This window comes from Cryptomeria japonica, chromosome 3 (assembly GCF_030272615.1).
Source record: "Cryptomeria japonica chromosome 3, Sugi_1.0, whole genome shotgun sequence".
Classification (NCBI taxonomy): Eukaryota; Viridiplantae; Streptophyta; class Pinopsida; order Cupressales; family Cupressaceae; genus Cryptomeria; species Cryptomeria japonica.
Genome location: NC_081407.1, coordinates 414106891 through 414134532, shown reverse-complemented (window position 1 = coordinate 414134532; position 27642 = coordinate 414106891). Strand labels below are relative to the sequence as shown.

The 27642-nt window shown below is 36.0% G+C and overlaps 1 protein-coding gene across 2 annotated transcripts in view; it reads left to right on the top strand.

Moving 5' to 3' along the window:
• LOC131069506 (reticulon-like protein B11) overlaps positions 1-27642 on the top strand; it is a 100166-nt gene that overhangs the window by 50460 nt on the left and 22064 nt on the right. Inside the window, exon 6 of one of the 2 annotated variants that reach the window (XM_058004971.2) lies at positions 6185-6584. The exons of the other annotated variant lie outside the window; for it this stretch is intronic. The gene's annotated coding sequence lies outside the window, so the exon portion shown is untranslated. Of the gene's footprint in view, positions 1-6184; positions 6585-27642 lie in introns of those variants that run through there. 2 annotated transcript variants of the gene reach the window in all.

Below are 27642 nucleotides of genomic sequence, written 5' to 3'. Positions count from 1 at the left end.
TTTGTCAATGGACTTCAACTCCTGAATAGCTGCAACTCGGATAGCATAGACCGGTAGCAGGGTTCTCAGTACCTTACTGATCACTTTGGCATCTTCCACTTTCCCTCCTGCACTCTTAATTTCACCATCTCTTTTATCCTTTGACCATACTGCTAGATATTATCACCTTCAGTCATCCTCATGTCATCAAACTTTCCTCTTAGACTCTCCTCTTTAGCAATCTTAACATGTCCATCACCGCTATAAATCTCTTCAAGTTTTTTCCATACCTCATATGTAGTTTCAAGACCATGAACATCTACATATTCAACATCAGACAAGGAAATGATAATAGCCTCCAATGCTTGATGATTTTCTTGTTGTTCTTTCTTCTGAACATCAGTCAGAATCCTAGTAGGTACAATATACTTAGTATCTACATGATCCCAATACTGACTTCCCAGACGCTTGATGTAAATTTTCATTTTGTCACTCCATATCCTATAGTTTTCTTTGTTGAACTTCGGACCTTCCTTCTCCATCATGATCTAGTAGATCTTTTCCTCAAGCTGTTAGGCTTAGATCTTAGAGGACTTGAGAAGCTCTGATACCAATTGATGGTATGATGAAAGAATAAGTATCCGGTAGATTACTGAGAGGGCGGGGGGAGGGGGGGGGGGTGTGAATCAGTAAATAGAAAAATTGATATAAACTTTCCCAATCTTAATCTCAATCACACAAAGTAAACTTATCAATGAAATACCACTGTCAAGATCAATACTCATAAGAAAATTGGTTGACTGTTACAACAACTTAACAGTAAACAACATTAAACTTGTAAACATCCAAATGCTTTATCATATGTCGACATACTCCATTTCTCAATGCTTCCGGTTATCATGCCTTATCAGAATAGTTAAGTAGTTAATCAAATCAACCATAAAATCATAACCACAAAAATATTCACATGACACCAGTATTTTTGACGTGGAAACCCAAATAGGTAAAAACCACGGTGAGATGGGACTCACAAGATAATATTTGAACTCTTCAGAAGTTCGCCCTGTTAGGAGCCAAGCCTGTTAAAGTTTTTACAAAAGTACTGTTAAGAACTGATCCTGTTAGGAATCACCCGATTAAGGGATTGACTACAAATGCCTTGTTAGAAGCAATACCCTGTAAGGAGTAACCTTAGTAGAGGATTTGAAAATCCAATCTAATGGATCACCTTGTTAGAGGATTTAATAAGTAACCAAGCTTGTTAGAGTTTACCCGATTAGGGTATTTCAATTCTGCTGTAATTGTTAGAAAACAACAAGAGTTTGCTTGATCTGTCTGAATAGCACTACACTTGCTTGATCAGATCAAATATGATATCTTTGGACAAAATGGCTCATTTAGCCTTACATATTGTGATTCAATGGACTCAAATAACCTTAATACATTATGAATGACTCAAATACAATAAAATTGCTCATATTATGACTTTTGACCTCCTGGTATGCTTGTGTGCTTAGGTGCCTCTGCACCACATCTAAAGATGGTATTGGAGATATCTTCTTTCCTCATTCTAATTTGGTGGTATTCGGATCATAAGTCAATCTTAGAGAAGTATTTGTCTCCACGGAGTTCATCAATTAGTTCATCTACTCTAGGAATAGGATAGCGGTCTTTAATAGTCTTTTTGTTCAAGGCTCTATAATCTATGTGGATCCTCGTAGTACCATACTTCTTTTTAGACAATATATAGAACTATTCACTACAACTAAGTCGCAGGGTGTGATATAACACCCCTTGGCCCACAAGTAGCAGGAACTAGTGTCAATCCAACATGGGGTGTTCTACTAAGAAGGGGAACATGTATTTGCTATCCTAATCATATCACTTGGCCAACACATACATGATTGTTTTTAGGAGAATAAATTGATTAAATAAATAATTAAAGAGTCTAAATAAATTAGTAATTCACATCCTTAATTATCTTAATGCTATGTAAGAAAGTATATGTTAAGCAAGATCATCATATTGCATACCAAATTACTTTTTATATCACAAGTCTACTATTTGTAGGTTATTAGATCCAAGTCTGTTGTTGTAGGTTATGTATAGCTGGCCTAATCAAATTCCTTGATGTCTTTTACTAAATGAGTTTCTCCCTTATATAGTCCATAAAGGAGGACAATGAGTCACATCTCTTACCTCTTTCTAAGAGAGGTGTCTTTTCCAAACTAACCATTGTCTCCTTTTAGACAAAGTGCATGCCTCTTCATTAGCATCATGGTTGTTTGTAGTGGCTATTCTTAAGGATTGTTAGAAATAATGATCGCCTATTGTGGAGCCTCTTGGTTCACAACAAAGGAAAGAATATTTTGGAGGATTAATTCCTTGATCAGGCTTCACTATTATAAAAAAATGTGAAGTCTTGCGAGTAAGACAATTTTTTCTCACCGATAGTAATATTTGTCTAAATTCATTTATTATGTTATTCCTTCTTGCTTACGGGTGCAAGAGTATTTATGGTGGGAACATGACAAAATACTAGCTATATGTGAACTCACCCGAGGAATAAAGGAACAACCACATCCTCCTACTCAATCTAAGTTATGTTAGACACAATGCACCATTGAGAGGGGGATGAATAAGTGGTTCTCAATATTTTCCCTTTAATTATCCTATGTGTGTATACCGGTTATTAGATCTAACTCAATGTAGACTTATCGGTTAGTGGGGAGACTAATCACAAATGCATTCACACATAAAGGGACATCCCATAACACTAGCATATACGAGGAAAACCCAAGATGAGAAAAACCTCGGTGAGAAATGTTGTTGGAGATTACTGCTCCAATCCAACCTCACAATCAATCTCTGATTACAATGTTTAGGGCACCAACCCAAGAAGCTACAACCCGTACACCAAGCTCCAACTCATTGAATACAAAACATATTCATTTACAAGTTAATAGCCTTGTTACAAATGGATTTTGTAACACTTCTTCAAATCTTTCTGCTGGATCTCTTGTCCAATTCATTGTCGATTCTCACTTTGCCGGTTCTATCTTCTGGTTGCCTCTTCTCTCTGCTTCTCTACTGCTCTCCACCGGTACTATACTCTGTAGGTTCTATGCATGTCTTCTCTGCAGTTACCTTCACTTCTTCTCTGTCGATACAGACACTACCGGTTTTGCACCTTTGTTTTCGGTTGAACACTTCAACCTGGTTCTCCCTCACACTCAATCTCTTCTCTTTCTCCTTGATGAGCACTTGACTGATTTATCTTTACATGCAAAAACACTCTATCATCCAGCGGTAATACTCTCTCCTTCAGCAACACCAAACAATATCTTTGGCTCGCATACATATAGCCAGATTTTCCTGCTAAGAGCAACATTCAAACTTGACGCCTTAGGGTTTCTTCCACTGATCATGAGGCACATCGAATCCATTCAGATTTCATTCGATCTGATCTCCAATACAACTACTTGCACAACACTGCCATTATTGTGCCTTCCAAAACACATTTGCTATGTTTAGCAAACACATTTAGTCAGTCGACGAGACACAAGATCAATCAACATTAATGGTTCGCAGATTTCATCACCAACCTCATCCTGCACCTGGACACTCTGCATCGATCATTGCAGTTCGACCTTCCTCAAGCGACACGCCCCTGCAATGTTTCTGCAACACTTTCCATGATTTACGAGGTTTACAATTAATGCCAACCAGCTCTGTAACAACCTTGTCGATGCACACTCCATCTATCGCTGCATACCTGTCTGCCACCTTGACTCCACGTGGCACCATTGTCGACATCCACCTTAGCACAGTGCTTATGTCGGTTCAGACTTAGTCACCGACCACACACATAACCAGTATACACATACCGGTTCACTAACCCTATCGACACAAATCACCTTGCCGGCTATCCTTCCTGCCAATGTCTTCTGGGTCTTGCCAGTATATCATGTTTGCTTGATCATCAAACATGCCGGACCTCAGCAGCCATCAGGAGTAACTCATCATGTGTATCTTCATCAATGAAGCTATTTTACTTCTGCTCATTCTGTTCACTCTAGTGCATAACGGTGATCACCTAGATGACTCCATGTCATCATCCTCCAATGCTCTGCACCTGTGGCAACACAACACATCATTTGCATAATGGCAACTTCATAATTGCAACTGCAGATCTCATCTTCTCTTGACTGGGTCTCTTCTCTGCTGGTTTGCCAAGATGGCAATCTCATCAATTCAACTGTCCTTCTCTGTCCCGGTACCACACCTTGTCCTCACATGCTGATCTGGTGTGTATCTATGATCTTATGCTTTGGGACTTCATCTTCTTCCACTTGCTCATCCAGTCTCTGCATTCACTCACCTGCCTGTCTCAGGGAATCATTCTACCGATACAAGTGTGACTTCACCAAGGAGAGGATACAACTTCTGGTTGACATATGTCACCCTTGCTCATAGAGGTAGCACCCTTTGTCAACCTATTACCTAGCCTGCGATAGCATCTTCATCTGGTGGGAGTCCTGCTAGTTGACCTTACACTAGCAATCTGGTGGCCTGCTCATACTTCACCTCTGATGTTGATGTGATTCAAGTAACATTTTGCCTCTTCATCACAACCAACAACCCATGATGCAGTCTCTTCATTCTAGTTGTATGCATCACTATGATAACAACCTTTTTCTCACTGGTCACTTGACAACACCTCTAGCATACTGATGCATACCAGTTTACACTCTTCTGCATGATGATGGTCACCAATGACAACACATCAACTCTTCTCCTATACCGGTTATCCTGCTATACCGGTTGACATCAATGATAGTAGTACCAACAATCTATCATACTGGTTGCATCCTTCTATACCGGTTGACATCAATGACAACACAATACCAACAAGTTCGATTACGTGTTTCTTTAAGGGTCTTATTGTGGGCTTTTGTAGTTTTTGTTGGAATTGATAGCTAGCCCATTTCCCAAAAGTCACCTACAACCAAAATGCCCATCACATTTGAAGAGAAAAAGCTTCAATTAATGCTATACTGCCTTGAGAGATATTTGATCCAAAGAGGAATTTGATATTAAGGATTAACCTGTGAATGAATTGGATAGATTGCAATGGATACAATAAATGCATATAAAGCATAAAGATGCAACCCTTGATGAAAAACCTATCATAGGATTAAATTAGAGATTGACAAGTGTATACATTGTAATGAATGAGACATGTGCTTAATATACCTCAATCTAATTAAAGAAAAAACACTCTTAAGTTTAGCTTAAGTGAATAAATTAATAAGGGACCTAATTAGATAAATTTTTAAGTGATTATCTAATTATTCTAATAATTTTTTACTCTTCATAAATCAACTTAGGGAGAAACTTCTCAATATTCTTTCGTAGTTCATGCAAAGGCCCAAAGATATCAAGAAGAGCTATCAACTACTCCAAAAAACGCCATCATGGTTGATAGAGGAGTAGCTTCTATTGGAATTCAAGGTATAATAGGATTTACAGTTTGAATTGCCAAGCTAGGGTTTTGTGGATGCACCTATATTTCCATATATTCTCTCTTTGAACTCTTTGTTCTTGTATATTGACCTAATCCAACAATTTAATGACATAGTTCATTTTGAAACAAGGAATGGGTTACCCTTATTTTATATGGGCCACTTGAAGATCACTTATCATGGTCTAGTTTGAAGAGGCCCTCCATCTAGCAGTAGTTCTATTTGACACTGGTTGTGCTAAAACTACCATCAACAATACATACTCTGAAGTGTAAGGTTATTGTAGACAAAAAAAAGAAGTTTACATATGATTACCATAAATGGTTTTTTGCCATGGCACTTTCCCAAGGTGCCATAAGTTCTATTTTTCTTTTTTCAATTTTGTGTTTTTTACTTCTTTTTTTGAGCTATCATCATAGTAGGCATAAAAACACTTGAGATGCATAATGTTCATTTGTTCTTCTAGCTCTTGACCATATAATATGTTCAACTTATATGCTCCTAATCCATATGTAGTAGGTGATTATACAATGGCCCAACTAATTAGGCCCAAAATTCTCTTTCTTCTCACTATCATGGTTGGTAATTTTTAATTCTTTCAAGATAAAATAATTGATTTTCAATTATCTAAACCATCATTTGTTATAAATTTAACATAATCTATTATAATATGCTTGTAGGTGATTTGAAGCATTCAAGTCTTTTCACATCAAGAATTCAAGCTCATTAAGATGTGTAATCCTATAGTATTATAATCAATCAAATTCTATGAGGAGATGCACAAAGAAGGTAACATGATTTCAACTGGTAAGATGAATTTGGTACCGAAAACAAGGGTATAAGGGCTGGCCCATGTGGGTGTGTGGATATTGGTTCGATAAGCTTATAAAGCATGATATTTTTGAAGATGATAATCTCAACTTGCATCATTAACAATATGATCAAATTTTTGCCAGTAGAATTGGTTTGACCATTACCTTTGGCGCTGTATGTTGTGGACAATCTATGTTTAATGTGTAATTTATTGCAAAGGACTTTGACTTCACAATTTTTGAAGGAATTATCATTATTATGACCAAATGTACATACACTAAAGATCTCTATTGCGAATTTTATAGCAACTAGATAAAATATTATTAAAGCTATAAATTATATTGTATAACAAGATATAAATCGCATTGACAGCCACTAAATGACTTGCCCATAAGTTATATCCTAAAAATACTTAAAAGGACTTCATGATGTAAAATTTAGAAGTTAAGTTCCTTGCACAAAGTTACAATATGTGAATTTTCAATTATATTAAATAGTACAAAATTAATGACTAATTATATATTTAATATAATCAATAATGTTATCTACATAGTAACTTGCCTAAATGAAAATATTTTATATGGTCAAACTTGTCTTGAGTTATGAAACGGATGAGTGTTGGAGTAATTTTAAGACAATTATGTTGGCAATTTGGAGGAATTGATTATGTGTTGCATTGATGTTTTGTCAGTGATGGCAATATCGACTATTTTGGTTGTTTATCAGTTTCCGGTTGGTTTCGATACAGTGGTTGGATTATGATATTGATCCGGTATGCTTCAGTATGCTTTGGTTTGTGGAATTGATTTGGATTTGTAATTCATGCTATTCAGATGTGTATCACAAGCAGTTGGTTCAAGATTTGATGACTCAGATACTATCATTTGTTCTAGTAAGCCTTTTGGTCACCGGTAAAGGGTTTAACGACATAGCTTTGTTGAAGATATTTTGATGCACTTGATAAGTGGTGTTGGTGCGGCTTCTAGATGGCTTTTAGGATGTTGTTGGTTATCTTGTTCATGTTCATGTTGATCAGTGGTGTTGCATTTTGGACCGAACCTAATGCTATCTTATTGTGCTAGGTTATGGACCGACTTATGTAACGTGTTGATGGGTGATCACGATGCGTTACCAAATGGATTCATTGATTGGATTATGTTGTTTCGGTCTTAGGATGACTTGGTTGATCATTGGATTGTGGGTTTATGTTATGAATTTATTGTATTATCTTTTAGGTGGCCGACCTAATTGTTTAGGTCCCGGGTTGGTATAAATATGATGTAAGATCTCTTTGCAGATCATGGTTATGGGATGGTTATGCAATTACCTGTGTGCGTATAATACTGTACAGGAGTTTTGGCCGATTATAGGTGATTGAACTGGGTTGGTAAGAGAGGTTTAAGACCTCTGGTACTGAGCTTAACCAAAACTATACTTAGGCATAGGAGATGCTATCTTTGTAGTTCACTCTTCTTTCCGAATTGTAGTCTAGATTTATTTTGTAGTCAGTGAGGTTCCTTTTCTAATGAGCAGTGTGCTCTAGGCCGTTGGTCTTCTTGCATGTGCAAGTCTCTCATTTCGTAATCACATACTGCAGAAGTATTATCTGATTGTGGGTAGGCTTCCCACCATGGTTTTTCCCTTTACCAGGTTTTCTACGTACAAATCTTGGTGTCATGTGTTCTGGATGGATGGTAACTGTTCTATGATTTATGTTTATGCTTAATTGTTATATCACTTATTCCAGTATTTGGTTTATGCATTATGGTATTGGGTCTATGTGTTCCGGTAATAAGGATTTGAATGCTTAAAGTTCTGTAATCTGTTGACAACTAATTCACCCCCCCCTCTTAGTTGTCCTCTGATTATTTGAGCTATCTAACAATTGGTATTAGAGCTTGGTCTTCTCTGTAGAAGCTTAACTACTTTAGGAATATCCTATGGCATCTAACAGTTCAAGTTCATCAAATACATTTGCAGCTGTTTTCCGGAGAGAAATTCTTAGGCTTGATGGAATAAATTACAGGGTATGGAAGATTCAGATGAAGACTCATCTGAGATGTCTTGGAAATGAAATTTGGGAGATCATTGAGAAAAGAGTAACACCTTTTAATCTTGCATCTAACATTCCTCCTCCGACGGGCCTGGATAAGAGCTTGGGAATGATTGTAAAAGTAGAGAAGCCCTTTTGTGTGCACTTTCTGATCAACAAATAATCAGACTAACTGAAAAATCAACTGCAAAGGCTATATGGGACAAATTGAAGACTTTGAATGAAGGTGACCTTACTGTTAAAATTGTTAAACTTGATGGTTACCGGGTGAGGTATGAGAACTTGAAGATGGAAGAAGATGAAAGGGTTACTGCTTTTATGGAGAGAGAGTTAATGAGATTGTTATGGGAATTCTATGTTGTGGTGGATCTCTGAGTGAACATGAAATAGTTTCTAAAGTACTGAGAGCTTTGCCACTGACTTATAAGATGAAGGCTACTGCAATTAATGAGTTAATAGGGATACCTTGGTTCGGAAGTTATTTGCTTTTGAACTTGAGGAATTTGGACCTTCTGGAGCTGTAAAATCTGAACCTGTTTTTCATGCATCTACATCATCTATCAACAAGAGTGATTGGAAAGCTTTATATGCGAAGGAACTAGGGGATATGAAGAAAGAAGATGAAGATTTTAAGCAACTTGAAGCCTTATTTGCTAGAAGAGTACCTAAAGGACCGATATGAAGTAAGTATGAAGGAAAATCACCTTTTAAATGCTTTGCATGTAATAAGATAAATCATTTTGCATCTAGATGTCCTGAAAGGAATTCAATATTTGAAGAAAGAGCTAGAAGATCTTTTAGGCCTAACCATGATTATCAGAACAAACATAAGTACAGGAGGAACAAAGAAAAATCATGCTACTTTGTTGATGAGGAATGTGTGACTGATTTTGATGATGAGCCAACACAAGATTTAGCTAGTGGATCCGGCAATGAAAAAGAATGGGTATTTTTGGCTATCAAGGAAGATGATCTGGTACTTCAAGAGAAGGCCCTTGCTGCTAAAATTGAAGACAAGGATGAATGGGCAATTGACAATGGATGTTCACATCATATGACTGGAGATAAAAATAAGTTCTTATCTTTGCAAGAATTTGATGGTGGTCTGGTTAGATTTGGAGATGACAAAGTATGCATGATTAAGGGAAGATGAACAATATCATTGGAGGGTAAGCATAACATTGATAATATTTATTATGTTGAAGGTTTAAGGCATAATCTTTTGAGTGTAGGACAGTTGGTGGATAAGGGATTTCAGTTACAGTTCAAGGATGGAAAATGCAAGATTATCAACAGATCTGGATTGGAGATTGCAACCGGTACACAGATTAAAGGTAACATATTTCATTTGAACTCCTGTGAGAAGACATGTTTGATTGTATAAATTGATGAGAGTTGATTATGGCATAAAAGATTGTGTCATGTGAGTTTTGATTGTATTGTGAAAAATCAGTTCTACTAAGGCAATTAGAGATATACCTAATATTGTAAAGCCATATTATCTGGAATGTAAGGGATGTCAAATGGGAAAGCAAGATAGAACTTCTTTTAAGAGTATACAAGACAAATCTAATGATGTTCTTGATCTTATTCATACTGATTTGTGTGGTCCTACTAGAATCAAAAGTTTTCAGGGTGATAGATATTTCATGCTTATCATTGATGACTATTCAAGAATGATGTGGGTTACTTTTCTAAGGGAGAAGTCTGAAGCATTTAAAAAGTTTAAAATCTTTAAAGATAAAGTTGAGACATCAACAAGATTGAATATTAAATGCTTAAGGTCAGATCAGGGTGGAGAATTCACATCAGGTGAATTTAACAACTATTGTGAAAAGAATGGGATAAGGAGGCAATTGTCTGCACCCGAGACACCTGAGCAGAATGGAATTGTGGAAAGGAAGAACATAACTATCTTGGATGTAGCTAAAACTATGATAATGGAAGCTAATCCGCCTCATGTCTACTGGAGGGAAGCTGTAAGCACAACGGTATACACATTTAACAGAGTTCATATCAAAGGAGATGTTGGTAAGACACCTTATGAGCTATGGTTTGGTCATACATCGACAGTTAAGTATTTCAGAATTTTTGGTAGTAAATTCTATATCAAAAGAGATGATTCCATTGGAAAGTTTGATCGTAGATGTGATCAAGGAATATTTCTTGGTTATTCTAATGAAAACAAAGCATATAGATGTTATAGCAAAAGATTGCAGAGAATTGTGTAGAGCACAAATGTCAAGGTGGATGAGCAGAACATAAGTCAAATCAGAACTTATGAGAGAGAACCAACAGTGGAATTGATCATAACTGAACCGGTAGCACCTACATCAGAACAAAATGTTGAATCAAGTACTTTGACAATATCAGAAAATTCAATAGTAACTGAAGATCAGGACAAAGGAACATAAAATCAGAAGACTCCTAAGTATGTAAGATTGAATCATTCTGAAAACCAGATCATTGGAGACAAAAACAAAGGAGTGATGACAAGAAGGTAGGCAACTGATGAGGTATGTTTAATTTCTCAAGTTGAACCGCCATCAGTAATTGAAGCTTGTAAAGATGAATGTTCGATGAAAGCTATGGAAGAGGAATTAGATCAGATAGAAAAGAATAACACATGGACTTTAGTTCCCCGACCTAAAAATAAGAATGTTATTGGAACTGAATTGGTTTTTAAGAATAAATTGAATGAAGATGGATGTGTTGTGAAGAATAAAGCTAGATTGGTTTGTAAAGGATATTCTCAAAAGGAAGAAATTGATTATGATGAAACCTTTGCACCGGTAGCTAGGATTGAAACTATGAGATTATTTCTTGCTTATGCTACACATAAGAGCTACAAGGTTTATCAGATGGATGTTAAGTGTGCAATTCTAAATGGAGATCTTGAAGAGGAAGTTTATATTGAGCAACTTGATGGATTTTCACTTTTAGATGACGAAAACATGGTTTGCAGGTTAAAAAAAGCCTTCTATGGATTGAAACAAGCCCCTAGAGCTTGGTATGCAAGACTAGATAAATATCTTTTGAAGCTTGGTTTCACTAAAAGTAATGCTGACAGTAATTTATATTATAAGATCAGTGATGATGACATATTGATTATTGAAGCCTTTGTTGATGATATCATTTTTGGAGGTGAAAATAAGTTGTGTATGAAATTCTCTAACAATATGAAGATTGAATTTGAGATGTCTATGATTGGGGAGATGAAATTTTTCTTAGGTTTGCAGATTACACAAACTGGTAAAGGTATTTTCATTTGTCAAACTATGGTAGAGAGTTGTTGAAGAAATTTGGGTTGGAAAATTTTAAACTGGTTGGTACTCCAATGGTTACAAGTGAGAAATTGACAAAAAAAGATGCATCTGCACTAGTAAATCCTACAAGGTACGAGTCTATGATTGGAGGTTTGTTATATCTGACTAAGACTAGACCAGATATAATGAATGTAGTTTGTATTGTATCAAGATATCAGAGTGATCCTAGAGAAAATCACGAGAGTGCGGTGAAAAGGATTTTTCAAGTATTTGCAGGGAACAACTTGTGTGTGTGAAAAGTGGATCTGTATCTGTATCTGGAATACACAACACTTCAATAAAGTCATTACATGCATGGTTAGACAGATATAAACATGAATATGAAAATCATAACAAATCGACCCATTGCCTTCTAAAACATGTGAGTATAAAATTGCTCTCATATTTGTATAAGCAATCTAGTGACTAGACAACACCAAGACGAAGGATTTTAATCTATATGAGCATGATATTAATGCTAGATGGATGCATGATTAATCTAACAAGATTTAAGCAATAGATGAGATGAATGATCTAAATATGTATGCAATATTCTCAATGAACCTAGAACAAAATCAACATAATAACAATATATTCTCTAGGATTTTTGAATGAGAGATGAGAACCTGAATTTATAGAAAATTTATAAAGAAACCAACGGCTGAGATCAAATGATGATGAGTGGTCAAGATTTTCCAAGAGGAAGCACAATCCAGGTGAATTGATGTGATTGGATGCTTTTCTCGGTTTTAAAGGAAATTGAACTAAAATTAAGATAAAATCAAGAAAAAAACGGATTTATTCTCTATTTCATTCAATTTTAATATTTAATTGTTTTAATTGCTTTCTTTGAGATTATCTCCAATTGATTTCTTTTCTCAAATTTTTAATTCTTTTTTGGTCAATTAATTCCTTTTTTGATTTATTTCCATTTTTGAAGATTTGTGCTCATAATTTCCAATTCCTCTTTCTTGATTTGTTTTCTTTTTTAAAGATTTAATGGCATGAAATTGATTTATTTAATTAAATATGCAAGGATATTTAATAAAATAAATAAGATAATTGTTTAAAATGATTTACTTGGAATGATTTAATTAATTAAATAAATATTTAATTAATATTGGTTGATTAATTTGCCATGTGACATTTGATGATTAAAGAATTAATTGTGTGCTCAAGATTTATTTAATTGCCTTTGGTTAGGATCTTGGTGACGTTGTCGAGATTAGGGGCTCATGGTTTAGGTGACCATTTTTAGGGTATTACATTTGCCCCTCTTTGAATTAATGTGCGAGCAATGCGTTGGTTCAAAGAAAATTTGATGTCTAGGAGATACCAGTTCTAAACTTGATTGATCACGAACTAGATGAAAAGCAAGGTGTTTAGCTTGATTCGAAGCAACAAAGTTGAATGAAGTCTGATTAAAGCAATATCGATCCCGAACTTGATTGAACTAGGAATGATATAAAACAAAGATACCGAACTTGAACTTGATTGATCAAGAAGCGGATCTAACTGATCTAGAACTTGATTGAACTTAGATACATCGAGTGATGATAAAAATCGATCTTGAACTTGATTGATCAAGATACGATGAAGATAAACGGTCCAGCTTGATCCAAAGTGACGAATACTGAACACCTGCTTAGATTGAGTGTGATCAAAGAAACTCTTTAAACCCTTGATTGAGTTTAAGCGAATAATCAGCTTGATGAAAAGCGATGAAACTTATTAACGTTAAGAGATTGATTCAGACGAAGACAAATATCAGGTTGATATGAAGCGATTAAACTGATATGCCCCTAGAGATTGATTTGGTTCAGATGATCGAGAAATCTCAACTTGATATAAAGCGATGAAGTTGAGATGCCCCTAGCGATGAGGATTTGATTGATTTTCTTTAGTTGAAAAAGGTTTTTTGCAACTTTCGATGAAGATTTGAAAATTTTCTCGACATTGAAGAATGTGAGGTCATAAGGTCACGAGTATGCCCCCTCGGGAGCGAAATCGAAAAATAGCGAGGGTACATGATGATAGGCAAATTTTTTTAGCGATGATAAGTTGTTTTGAGCATAAATTGATTCAGAGGAATTTTTGAAAATTTTGCGTTGATTGATAGGAAATTGAGCGCAAAGTTAAAGAAAGAGCATTTGATGAAAAGCGCTAAGTGGTCCAAATTTTGTGAAATTTCGATGAGAGAGTTGACATCAGATTTCAATTTCGATCCCGAAAATGGACTCAAGACAACTAATTTACAAGCTCGTGATTTGATTTCATCGTACTTGTGTTGATGGATTATGGGATGTTGTTTTATATGCTTTATTCTATATGTATACATTTCTTTTCAGTATAGATGAATGAATGCAAATGGAATATGGGTGTTTATTTTGTTTCTTTTTATGCAAATAAATGATGAGAATGAGTAACTAGTAATGTAAATGTTTATTTTTCTTCATGCAATAATACGAATGCAAATAAGTATAAAATGAAATGTATGAATCTATATAAAATGCTCATGTATGTAGCTAACATCTCAATACACAAGTACTTGATCAGAGAAATGATGAAAAGAGACCACTTAGCTAAGAAATGATGAAGCTTCCAGCGGTCATGCAGAAAATAAAGAGATCATTGTTACCATACCAAAATCACTCTAAATTCACAAAATGCAAGATGAAATGCAAAATGATATGCAAAATGCAACCTAAACCTAGTCACTGGATTTTGAAAAGCTTAATTTTCATCATTGAGCGTTTTACAATTATAGCAGGCAGAATATAGTTCATTTCTTTTTATGTGCAATATTAATTATCTTGTCCGCAATGACCCTTTTTCCGTTCATATCCTTGGACAAATTACGCATGGACTTGGATTGCACAATAAAGAAATGCCCTCAAAACAGATAAATAAATGATGGGAACCTCCCTATAGCATTCAAATAAGCGGAGTCGAGGTATGTGAGGCGATTTCACCTTGATGTGAAGGCTCTTATCACAGACACCCAACTAATTTAGATGTTTTCAGATCATTGGGATCATTCCTACAAGCAAAAAAAAAAAACAAGAAAATATTATGCCCCCAATCCTTGCTTCTCTTAGTTAAGATAGACTTCCTCGAGTTACTCAGAGGGATAATAATTGAAAACCAATATAAAAGACAACACACACAGAAAATTTTCATGCATAGCTCAAACTGTTTAGTGATTGTTTTCCTTGTTTACTTAGTGATAAAACTCTTCAGTAGTCAGGAGACAGGTGACCGACTCGGAGTGGACGACCAGGTTTCACTGACGTAAAGATGACTTGTTTGACACTGCTTAGGATATGTAATGTGCTCTTGTCGATTACCTAAGACTAGGACATTGATTAGTTTCAAGCCATGAGGGTTCCAACGAACTAGGATGTCACAAAAGTGACTGAAATATGTACAAGCGAAAGCAAATATGCAGGAAAGCGGGAATGTCAACGTTGCGTTGATAGATGGAGCGCTTGAGTACAAGAGGCGCCTGTTTGCCAAGTTTTCACCTGCTTGGCAGAGATGCATATATTTTTTTACCAAGGTGCCCGTTTACTAGGTTTTCACCAAGGCATTTTCTCTCTTTTTTCCTTTTTTTCTTCTTTTTTTGAATTTCTTCAGGACTTTTTCTGATTTTTATGATTTCTTCAAGACTTTTTCTGATTTTTAGGATTTTTTTTCAGGACTTTTTCTAATTTTTAGGATTTTTTCAGGACTTTTTTTTTTTTTTAGGATTTCTTCAGGACTTTTTAGCTACATAAGTTGCTAGAGCAGAGAATATTCAAGTGAAGAATTTCTTCAGATGGATAGTGTTGATCAGTTTGCAGAGCTGTTCTCCTTCCAATGTTGAGAGTTAATAGGCACCAAAGCCAAAAGTTGCAGTAACGATATAGGGACCCATCCAGTTGGGTTCGAATTTCCCTTTGTTGTCTCGAAACTGTTGATTTTTAGGATTTTCTCTTAGAGCTAGGTCACCAACCTGAAATTCTCGGTGTCGAATCTTTTTGTTATATCCTCTGGACATTTTCTTTTGGTACACTCTGAGATGATCAAACACCACTTGTCGATGCTCATCCAACAATTTGAGCTCTTGTAATCTAGATATTCTATATTCTTCATCAGTAACGAGACCTTGCAAAGAAACTCTTAGAGATGATATTTCCACCTCAATAGGTAATACTGCTTCAGACCCATACACCAGAGAAAAAGGTGTAGCCCTAGTAGGTGTTCTGATACTTGTTCTATAGGCCCACAGTGCAGGATTGAGCTATAGATGCCAATCCTTCCCAGATTTGTTCACTATTCTATGCAAGATAGTCAATAGGTTTTTGTTAGATGCCTCTGCTTGTCCATTACCTTGAGGGTAATATACTAATGACCAGTGTTGTTTTATTTTGAATTTCTCACAGAGTTCGTCTAGATCTTTGTTCTTGAACTGTCCTCCATTGTCAGTTATAATGGATGAAGGTATACCATACCTACAGATGATATAATTAAGAATAAAGAGAGCTACTTGTTTGCCGGTTGCCTTGATGAGCGGAACCGCTTCTACCCACTTAGTGAAGTACTCAGTGGCAGTAATAATAAATTTGTGTCCATTAGATGATGCAGGATATATTTGGCCAATTAGATCAAATGCCCACTGTTGGAAGGGCCAGTGTGTCACAAAGGGTATGAGATCCCTTGTTGGAGCATGGATAAGGTGCCCATGCAGTTGGCACTTTTCACAGGTTTTAGCAAATTTTATAGCTTCTTTCTCCATGTCTGGCCAATAGTAGCCAACCCTTTGTAGTTTTTGTGCTAAAGTCAGACCATTCAAATGGGATCCACAAACACCTTCATGAACCTCAGATAATGCGCGTCGGGACTCCTCAGTTTCTAGACATCTAAGCAAAGTATTATCTAAACCTTGCCTGAATAGGTCGTTAGCAATGATGACGTACTGTGACGCATTTCAGATTAGGTTCCTTTTTTCATTTCGGGAAAGATTCGCAGAGACAACTTGGTCACATAGGTAAGAGTAAATGTGGCTATAACGAGATGAGTCGTGTCCAATAATAGAACAGACCATCTGGGACTCAGGAGAATTATAGGCAGGATAATGTAACTCTTCCACAAGGAATTCAAAGCGAAAAATAGACTTTTGTAGTTGTGGTATAGATGCCAAAGTGGCCATTGCATTCGCTACTCTATTTGCTATTATGGGGATCTGCTGAAACGATACGAAGGCAAAGTATTTCTTGAGATCATCCACCATTCTCTTATAAGGCAATAGTTTCTCATCTCTTGTCTGATATAGATCAATGATTTGGTTGATAATGAGTTGAGAATCTCCATAGATGTGTAATTCAACTATCTTCCACTCGATGGCCAGCTTGACCCCGTTTACCAAAGCTTCATATTTTGCAATGTTGTTTGTGCAAGGGAAGAGAATCTTGTAAGCTTTTGGAATTGATTTTGAGGAGTAATAAAAAGTATTCCGGCACCAGAACCATGTTGAGTGAAAGACCCATCAAAGAACATCTTCCATGATTGTTCAGTAAGGTGCATGATTGATTCATCTGGGAATTCTATATGCAGAGGTTGACTGTCTTCAAGTGAAGGATCAACAATTTGGTCTGCAATAACCTGTCCTTTGATGGTTTTACGTTCCACATATTCGATATCAAATTCTGTAAGAACCATGACCCATTTAGCCAGTCTTCCTGTAAGCGTTGCTTTATTGGGAAGATATTTGAGTGGATAAATCTTAGCTGCCAGCTTAATAGAGTGTGCCAACATATAGTGCCTTAATTTTTGTGATGCAAAGACCAATGCTAAGCATGCGTTCTCTATTATAGTGTATTTCATTTCATATGACACCAATGTTCTGCTGATGTAATAAATAGCTCGTTCCTTTTTATTGTCATCCTGTTGTGCCAGAAGTGCCCCCAATGAAGTATCTGTAGCTGATATGTACAAGATCAATGGCTTACCTTGAATTAGTGGCATTAATATGGGTGGATTAGAAAGATATTCTTTGATTTGTTGTAAATGTTGTTCACAATCTTTATCCCAGTTGTATTGAATCCCTTTCCTTAATACTTTCGTAAAGGGTTGAGCTTTGTCGGCTAGCTAAGATATAAAACGCCTTATTGATTGAAGACGACCCTATAAACTTCTCATTTGACTGATATTCTTGGGTGGAGGCATTTCCATTATAGCTTGGACCTTTTCAGGGTCAACCTCAATTCTTTTTTTTGAAATTATGTAACCAAACAATTTTCCTGATGTTACCTCAAATGCACACTTTTTAGGATTCAACCGGAGCTTGAATCTTTCCATTCTATCTAGTATGAGGCCTAGCTCTTGAATATGCATAGATCTCTTCATAGTCTTTACGAGGGTGTCATCAACATAATCTTCCATGTTTTTATGCATCATATCATGGATGATAGTAGTTACTGCTCTTTGGTAAGTTGCTCCTGCGTTCTTTAGACCAAACGACATAACATTCCAGCAGAAGGTTCCCCATGCACATGTGAAAGCAGTCTTTTCTTGATCTTCAGGTGCTATCTTGATCTGATGGTAACCAGAGAATCCATCCATTAATGAATACATCTCATATCCAACAGTCATATCTACTATCATGTCAATGTTGGGCAATGGAAAATTGTCTTTCGGACATGCTTTGTTGAGATCTTTAAAGTCTGTGCAAACTCTAATGGATTTGTTTGCCTTTGATACAGGTACTATGTTTGATATCCATTCTGCGTAGTCTATAGCTCTGACAAATCCAACTTTTAGCAATTTCTCTAGTTCAGCCTTGACTAGCAATGCCACATGAGGATGCATCTTACAAAGTTTTTTCTTGACTGGTTTAACTCCTGGTATAATAGAGAGATGATGCATGATGAGATCCAGATCTAGTTTTGGCATATCTGAGTATGTCCATGCAAAGTTGAACTTCTTTTCTAAAAAAAGGTTGCTGAAATCTTTTAACTCTTCTGCTGATAGTGATTGAGTTAAATGAATGATGTGTGGTGTCTCTTGACTCCCAATGTTCACTGGCCGAGTTGGTTCGATCAATATAGAAGATCTCTCCTGGAAGTGACTTGGTAGTATATCAAGTATCTTGCCTTCAGGCACCTCAGAGAGGTTTTTACCTTTAGGTACGTCCTTTATTTTCTCTTTTTTAGATTCTGACACCGCAACAATGTGGTTTTCGCCATCAGATCTTTTATTTTTATTTTTCTTGTTTTTGCGACTAAGATACTTGATATCCGCTTCAGTCATGTTTTCATTATGTTCGCTGGTGGAAGAGTACATGGGTTCAATTGCATTGAGATAGTAGGCTAATGTATAGTCATTAGCAAAAGTAGGTACATTCAAGGGTTGGTTATAAAGAGTACGATCAATCATTTCCGGATGCATTAAGGATAAGGTTGGAACAGGCTCAAGGGAGTTCACGATACTATCATCATGGCTTCAGACTGACTAGTCGAGTTCCAGAAGACTACCTTGTGTATGTGTCTCGAGACTAGGAAGAGTTACGACATGATTATCAAAATTCATGTTAATATTTATTGGACCTAACCCAACCGACCTACTTCTAGCGTCATCACCTACTTCAGAATGGACTACATATCGTGGTGTGATAGTAACAGGGTCAGCGGAAAACATCTCAACATTCATGACAGAGTAATCATAATGTGTTGTTGAATAATCATTGTTATAAATAGAGCTCCTGTTTGAGTTATCAGAGTCATAAGATGAAGTTTTTGACTCGTCTTCAAATAACTTAGTACACGTATATATAGCATCAACACCCCCATCTTTGATACTGCAAGTTCCTTTATGATTTTGTTGATTGATTGTTTGTATTTGACACACTTGTGGACATAAGCTTGATGGTTTTGTTAATCCTTGTCGTATGTTCCATTCAGCTTCCTCTAGACTAATGACTGGTTTTGTTTCTGTAGCTTCTAATTCTTCTTTTGTAGTTCTGTACCTGATTTATCCTACCTCATTAGAGGAGGAGTTAGTAGGTGAAGAAATTGCTTGTGTCCTTTCTTCCTCTAGCTGTCGTTCATAGTATTCTTGTCATTTTAGTCTAATTTCTTTTATTTCCTTTTGCATTTTTAGGCATATCAACTCTTGTGCATCATCTGTGATATCACTGGATTCTTCAGGGGTTTTTGTAATAGATGTATCTGAGAGATGGTCAGGACCCCATTCTTACTCATTTGAATCAGTTTTTGAATCATCTACTTGTTGTCTGTCATTATATATGACCGGAATGTTTAGCGGTGCAAACAATTCTCGGATTTTGTATACTTCATCTCTTATATCCTCTGCGACTTCTACTTCTTGTGGTATTATAGCTGATATAACTGGAACTTGATTACCATTTGTTTCCTCTCTCTGGGTGGGCAATTCTTTTTGTTCATCGTCACACTCTTCCTAAGTTTGTTGAGTATTAATTTCTTGTGTTGTTAAAGGTAGTACCTTTTTCTTCCACTTACGTTGATGATGGGACGTGTGCTTTTGATCTAATTGCTTTCTTGGATCATATCCCAGTCTAGCTTTATCATTGGCAGACTTAGTTTGTAACTGAATATGTTCAACAATACCTTTTTGACATTTGCCTAGAGGATCAGTACCTAAATATCCCATGCGTTGAAGCATCTTATAGCCTGGACCATATTGTCTCAGGGAAATCTCACAATGTCGTATTTCTTTGTTTGCAGTGTCTTCTTTGAAAAGTGATTTGAGAACATCATCCTCTTCTATTTCGCCTGCAAGAGAAGTAGAGGACTATATAAAGAGATCATCATACATGACTTTTGGAGTTGAAGCTTGTGGCTTTATAACCTCTGATGGTTTTCCTGACTGTCTTGGTGATGGAGGAAGAGACATTAGTGAGAGTATAAGCTCTATCTTGTAGCCATCTATGCTAGTGTTTGTGATTTTCAATTTCTTTTGTAAATCTTTCAGCACAGATTTCAAACTTTCCGCTGTGGAGGCTGCTCTATTATGAGGAACAAAAGCATCAACACTTTGCGTTAATGCATTGCAGGTATAACTTGTATCAGTAGGAATACTGACTTCAACTCCATTATAAGGAAATTTCAATCATTGATGATACGTAGATGGTACTGCTTTCATTTCATGAATCCATGGCCTACCCAGTAAGATGTTGTATGAAAGATGAAGATCCAGGACTTGAAAAATGACATCTCTTTCCATAGGTCCTACTCTGATTGGTAATAGTACCGGACCCTTAGAAGTTCTTTCTTCATCATCATAAGCCTTGATTGTTATCTTCTTTGTTGGATCAATAACATTTTTCAAAAAATCCTAGTTGTATCAATAGATTGTAGGTACAAATATTCAACCCAGCGCCTCCATCTATCAAAACACGTTTAACACGATGTTTATGGATCATGGCTTCAATGATAATGGTTGGTTATGTGGGTGACTCAGTGAGTTATCATCTTCTTCAGAGAAAGTGAGGTAATGAGGTGAGGTCAGGTGACCCACCATAGATTGAAACCGATCTATGTCTAAATCTTTAGGGACACTGGTGGTAAATAGAGCCTTGTCCAGAACCTCTCTATGAGCAGAAGAGATCTTAAGCAGTTCCAAAATGGAGATTTGAGCATTGGTTCTCTTCAATTGTTCGACAATACTATAACCAAGAGAAGACGATGAAGCCAATTGTTTTGATTTGGCCATGATTGTGTCTGTTTGTCTATTTGGTAGATTTGATGTTGTTTGATCGAAAGTTGAGGAACTAGCTCCTGGGAGAGTAATCTTCCTTTGAGCGCGAGTCACGGCATTAGCAGCTTGTGCTTGACTTTGGTGATCCGGGACTATGATCACATTGCAATATTCAGGTTGAGCATATTCAATCATGTTGATCACATTATCGTTGTTAGTGTAGGTATAATTGACTCTAGCTCCTCCCTTGGATTTTGAGGAATCTCATTGTTCATAAGTTGGTAAGGGATCCTTAAAGGCCTTATGATCAACATTAGTTGCGTGATTTCCAACTGTAATGCCCCGCCAGGAAACCCCGAAGGGATTAAGCTATAACTTAAGAATGAAGTGCAATAAATTTTATTTTTTTTAGATAAACACAACATTGAGATATAACGAGATATAAAATATTCAGATTACATAGCGGAAGACATCAACTAACACCTAAAGAGTTTCCCAACGAGATTACTTAAATTTCACAATTCACTTAACTCACACAATTAAACCAATAAGTTGATTATCTTAATAACGAGATAATTCTTAATCAAGATAATTTTTTTCAAAAGATGGAAATATAATTCACAAGATAAGGTTCATCCATTAAGATTTATTCATACCCATCATTCATACTTTTCATTGAAATATAAGCCATGCATCTAATATTCTAACACACTAGAATTTCATCATAAACATATGAGATCTTTTCATGCATACTTAATTTCCTTAACAACAACTGAATATATTCCATTACTCTAAGTTACATTCTTTCACAATCCAATTTACTGTATTCTAAAAGACGATTGCATAAATGCATCTATGATAAATCTCATCTAAACCACTTATGCATTCGATCAAAATGGCATTCATACATGCTAACACTAAACATGAAATATAAGAAATAAAAGCATCACATAACACCAAGATGATCTCGGAGTTCACCCCTAAAGGGCTACATCTCCGGGTCTGCTCAACTGCAAGACCCCTCTGATAATTAATAAAGTTAAGAATACATGAGGTTACACCATTACAATCTGGCCATCAAGGTGAAACATAATCAATATACAAACGACCACATCGGTCAATAAATACATAAACGATCCCTGAAAAGAAAAGGATCCAGCTAAACATAATCAAAGCTAATACAAAGGTCCATTGGAGCATCCACAAAACTGAGTCATCACCACCCAAGGTCTAACATGAAACCAAGTACTCACAAGGGTATAGACAATAGGATGACCCACAAACGTGCTCCTAACAGGACAAAATGACAACACACTAGCGAACGTAGGGACAAGTGTCATCACACAACCTGGTATGGTTACCATGGTAGGTCTTCATAGGTTCCGGCCCCACACACTGGTTACCTTGACAACCTAATTCGAGCCTCCGGCCCATCCAAGCCTCATGTGGACCCACACATCCTTTCGTGAAGACAAGGATGATGGTTTGCCATTTCAGGCCTTCTCACAGCATGTCAAGTTTGTGTGAGGCACAATTATCTTACTTAGAGATTAACATTCTAATCTACTGTTAGGTTATCACTTATTAGACTCACTTTCGATGGGTTACCCAATAGCCACTTTGGGCGCGGCCCCCAATCGAAAGCCACTTTCCCTTACGACACTAGACTATACCCAAGCAACCTCATAAACCAATGAACACACATGGTCAAGCAAACAGAGTTCAAAAGGAGGGAACAACCATCTGGTCAAACACGACTCAAAAGAGGTACACTTACTGACGGTACTCTAACCAGAGACCTGACCAACTATGGTCAACCATGAATCATCATTCGACACCCACACAAAGGATATTACCAATTACGACACTACCACAAAACAATAGTCAAACTCGAAACCGAGAACTGGAACAGGTACCCAAATCAATCCATACGACATGGTCCAATCGAACAAATCAAAACTTGCCATTACTTAAGCAAAAGCGAATACAAAAATTAAACTCGCATAGGCAATAACCGGAAAAGACAATATTTTTCCATATTGATTTAAGCATAAAAGTTGATCCAATTCTCTAATTGATCTAAGTTTTCAAAAAAACATTGACAGAAAAATCACTGTTACCAGGTGAGTACAATACCACAATCTCAATGGTCCATTCGCCTATGTTTCAAAACAGAGGAAGATTATAACTATACCATTTATTTTACAAATTGAAATTACCATTAACTCACCAACATTCCAAACAATACATTATTAATTTCCAATAGTATATCGTTTAAATGATCAAAATATCCAATGATAAAATATTTCATTTACTTCTCAATTACTCAAATGATATGTTCTTGAATAAAATATTATTTAACATAATCAATTAGTAAATATATCATATTTCAACAATTTTCCAATAAAATAATATTCTATTTTTTTTAAAAAAACAATACTTCCTCAATTAGACAAATACCCAAATTAACTATTAATTAAGGTATATATATTTATTAATCCAAGATTAATAAAATATAACCAATTAATATTTAATTGCGAAATTAGCAATTTTAGAATTTAATTAGAAAAAGTGCGTTAATCATAAAATGAAATTTGAATATTAATTAACGTATATATTCCATTATACAATTAATTAATATCAAATTAATCATGAATTATAATTTATGCCACATTAATCATAATTAAAAACTTAATTAAAAATTAACATTAAATAATATTAAAATATTATATATATATATATTTTTTATTAAAAAAAAAATACATTAAAAAAATGCATTTTTAAAAAACTAAAAAAAAAAGCATTTATATGGGGGAGGGTACCCATGTGCCCTTCCGCCCCCCCTTGGGAGCTCATGCTTCCCCTTGGGGAAGCACTGCTTCCCAATGGGAGCACGCAGCCCCCATGGGAGCGCTGCTGTTCCCAAAGGGAGCACGCAGCCCCCATGGGAAGCGTTGCTGTTCCCAAAGGGAGCACGCAGCCCCCATGGGAAGCGCTGCTGCCCAAAGGGACACGCAACACCCCTCCACGTGGTGGGGAACTCTCCCACGTGGTTGGGGTTTCAAACTCTTTTTTTTTTTTTTTTGGGTTTACTGTGTAAAACACAGTCTTAAAAAAACCAGTCTCCTAGAGACTAAAAAGAATTATTATTTTTAAAAAAAAAATTATTTACTGTGAATAAAAAACACAGTCAGTCTCCCAGAGACTTAAAACAAATAATTTTTTTTTTTTTAATTTTTAAAACAACACAAAAATTTCCAGAATATGAGAGGTTTTCAAAATTGAAAGGATAATCCTTTTGGGCATAAGAAAGCTCATTTTCCATGCAAGGATGCAAACAATAAACCAATACCAACTAATTCCACAATGATTCATAACCTTGAGGCAATCAATGGAGAAATTAAAACCAAATAGCATGAAGAACATCCAATGCCCATTTTTTTAAAATTTAAACAATAACTAACCAATAACCAGAATTCCTACCTCAGTAAGCATTCCTGGAAAGGATCTGATGAAGAGCCCCAACCTGCAGCTCAAGAAATCCTTCTCCTTCCAAAATCCCCAAATCTTTCCTCCAAAATATTTTCCAAAAATATATTTTTCTCCAAAAAAAATTCAATCCCCAATATTTTCCAAAAGTCTAGGTTATATGAAAAGTTTGACCAAAAATCTCATTTTTGGATTTAAATTTTTTTATTTAAAATAATTCCCCAAAATTACTATTTTCCAACTATATCAACAAATTAAATTGCTTTTCAATACAAAATTGATTTTCTCAATTAATTCAATTTAACCTTTCTATTTCCAAAATGCCAAGAAGATAAAATTAATTCTATTTCAATTAAAATTAAATCTTTCTTTTCGTAGGCATAAACATAATACATTTAATATTTAAATTTAACCATTTAATTGAACTTGCTCCCAATTTAAATCGAGCAATTCAGATTAACGATAAATCACATAAAGAAATCCTGTTTAATTTAGTCCATTAATCTTTAATGCACAAACACATATTTAATCAAATTAAATACTAAGGACTAATTAATCAATTTAACCATACACACCAAACACGCAAACCAAGAAGGTCAACCAGACAGACAACTCGCAAACCCAAACAAAAAGGGAATACCGACGACGACTGGCGATGCTTACTTGAGCACGACTATGGTCAACTAGGGTCTTACGACCACCTAATCCAACTCTAAGGATTAAAGAGGTACACTCAAACCTACAAATCTAGGTGAAGACGAACCTCGCACTCATGCGGCGTTGTACCTAAAATCTCCTGCAACCAAGAGTCATACATGCATACATATATAAACTTAATGAAAGCATTAGCCCGATATTAATACCACGAAATATGAACACTAAACAACTTGCATACAACTAGTGCGAAAACACATTAACAGATATGCACTAAATCAACACATCTGACTATAATCATTATATTATGATAAACTAACTAAGATTAAACCGAGATTAGAAATTGATTAGGGTAGGGGTACTACACCAACAAAGATTTTGCCCGTGTCAATGAGATCTTGGATTTCATGTCAGAGTTTCATGCAGTTGTTTATGTTATGTCCCTTGTTTCGATAATATTCACAGTATTCGTTTTCTCTCCACCATTTGCGTCTAATTTCTGGGTCATATGGTCTAGAATTGTCTGACAATGTTATCAGATTAGTTGCCAATAAGGTTTTAAAAGCCGATTCATATGATTCATCTAGAGGAGTAAAATCACACTTAGATTTTGAAAGCCAAGGTTTTTCTTTAAGCCATTCTCTTGTTTTCTTTGGGGGATTCTCTATTGTAGTTTCAGCTGTCTTGAGTGCTTGTGTGCCACCGGCCAAGTTAAATATTGTGGATTTTGTTTTTGCTTGGACATTATCTACCACTCCATTATTAAGGATGTTCTTGTTGCTATCTTTGCCATATTTCCAATATTTACTCTTTTCTTTAGAGCTAGAACTTTGCGATGTTTCTTTCCAAAGTGATATATGTCCCTTTTTGATAAGCACGTCTTCCATTCTAAGGGCGTTATCTACCATTTTGTTGAATGAAGGGTGTACTTGCATCTGGACACTGTACTTCAATTCAGGGACTAAGTTGTTGACAAAGATATCCATTTTCTCAAGATCTGGGATAGTCCGTGAATATCTAGAGAACATCTTTCTCCATCGTTGGAGGAGAGTGAGAAAGGGTTCTCCTGTCTTTTGTCCGGTATTGCAAAACTCTATCATAGTGATTGGGTGACGAATTTTGTATGAGTATTGTTGTAAAAATAGTTGGATTAGTTCAAATGTTTTTATCCCTTTGGGTAGGCTTGCGAACCATTTCATTGCTTGACCCCCTAAACTCTTTGGGAAAAGGCGTATGAGGTACCTTTGATCGTGCATGAACTCCATATAGGCAGCACAAAACTCTCTGACATGATCTTGAGGATCTGAGGTACCATCGTATTTGTCAAATTTTGGGATCTCAACTCTTGAAGGAAATGGAGACATGTAAAGGTTCTTGTCAAATGGGAATGGGCATATTGTGTCCAGAGAATATTGTTTTGGCATTTTATCTTTGTTTTGTAGTTTTGTGACCGCAGTTTGTAATGTTTGCATTTGTTTTCTTATCTGTCCCCATGGTGTTTCTTCTTCTTTAGCGACGAGGGCTTCCACATTATAACCAGTAGGGAGTTTAGCACCTTGCTTTGCTAATTCTAGGATATAGTCTTCTTTTTCCTTAGCCATGATGACCTTCATCATTTTTCAAAACTCTTTATCATTTTGACATCTATGCACTTTGGCTTCAGGAGGTTCAGGAAGCTCAGATTCAGTCGATGAGGAATCACTGTCAGTGGCATGATTTCTAAAGTTGTCGTGAGTGTCTCGTTTATTAGCTTCTCTTTCATCTATTTCCCCAGAAATGGTGGGAGATAAGGGCTGACCAAAGATTGGTATGTCGTAAATTGGTATCTGTGACGATGACGATTTATTGTAAAAAGGGTTTTCCACAAAGAATGGATTGTCTTTTGACAAAAAGGGCGTTTCTTTTTATTTGTCTTTTTTGCTGCGAGAATTTCTGGTTTGAACAGGCATTTGTAACCGACAGGACTGAGAGCCAAATGTTTTGCAGAAGTCAAGATCAAATTGTAGCTAGTAGTTCATTTAACGCAGTGATTGAGAGAAGTAACTAAGATATGGTCTGGTTTCAGGAATGATCTATCTTGTGTAAGACGTTATCTAAGTTAACTTAG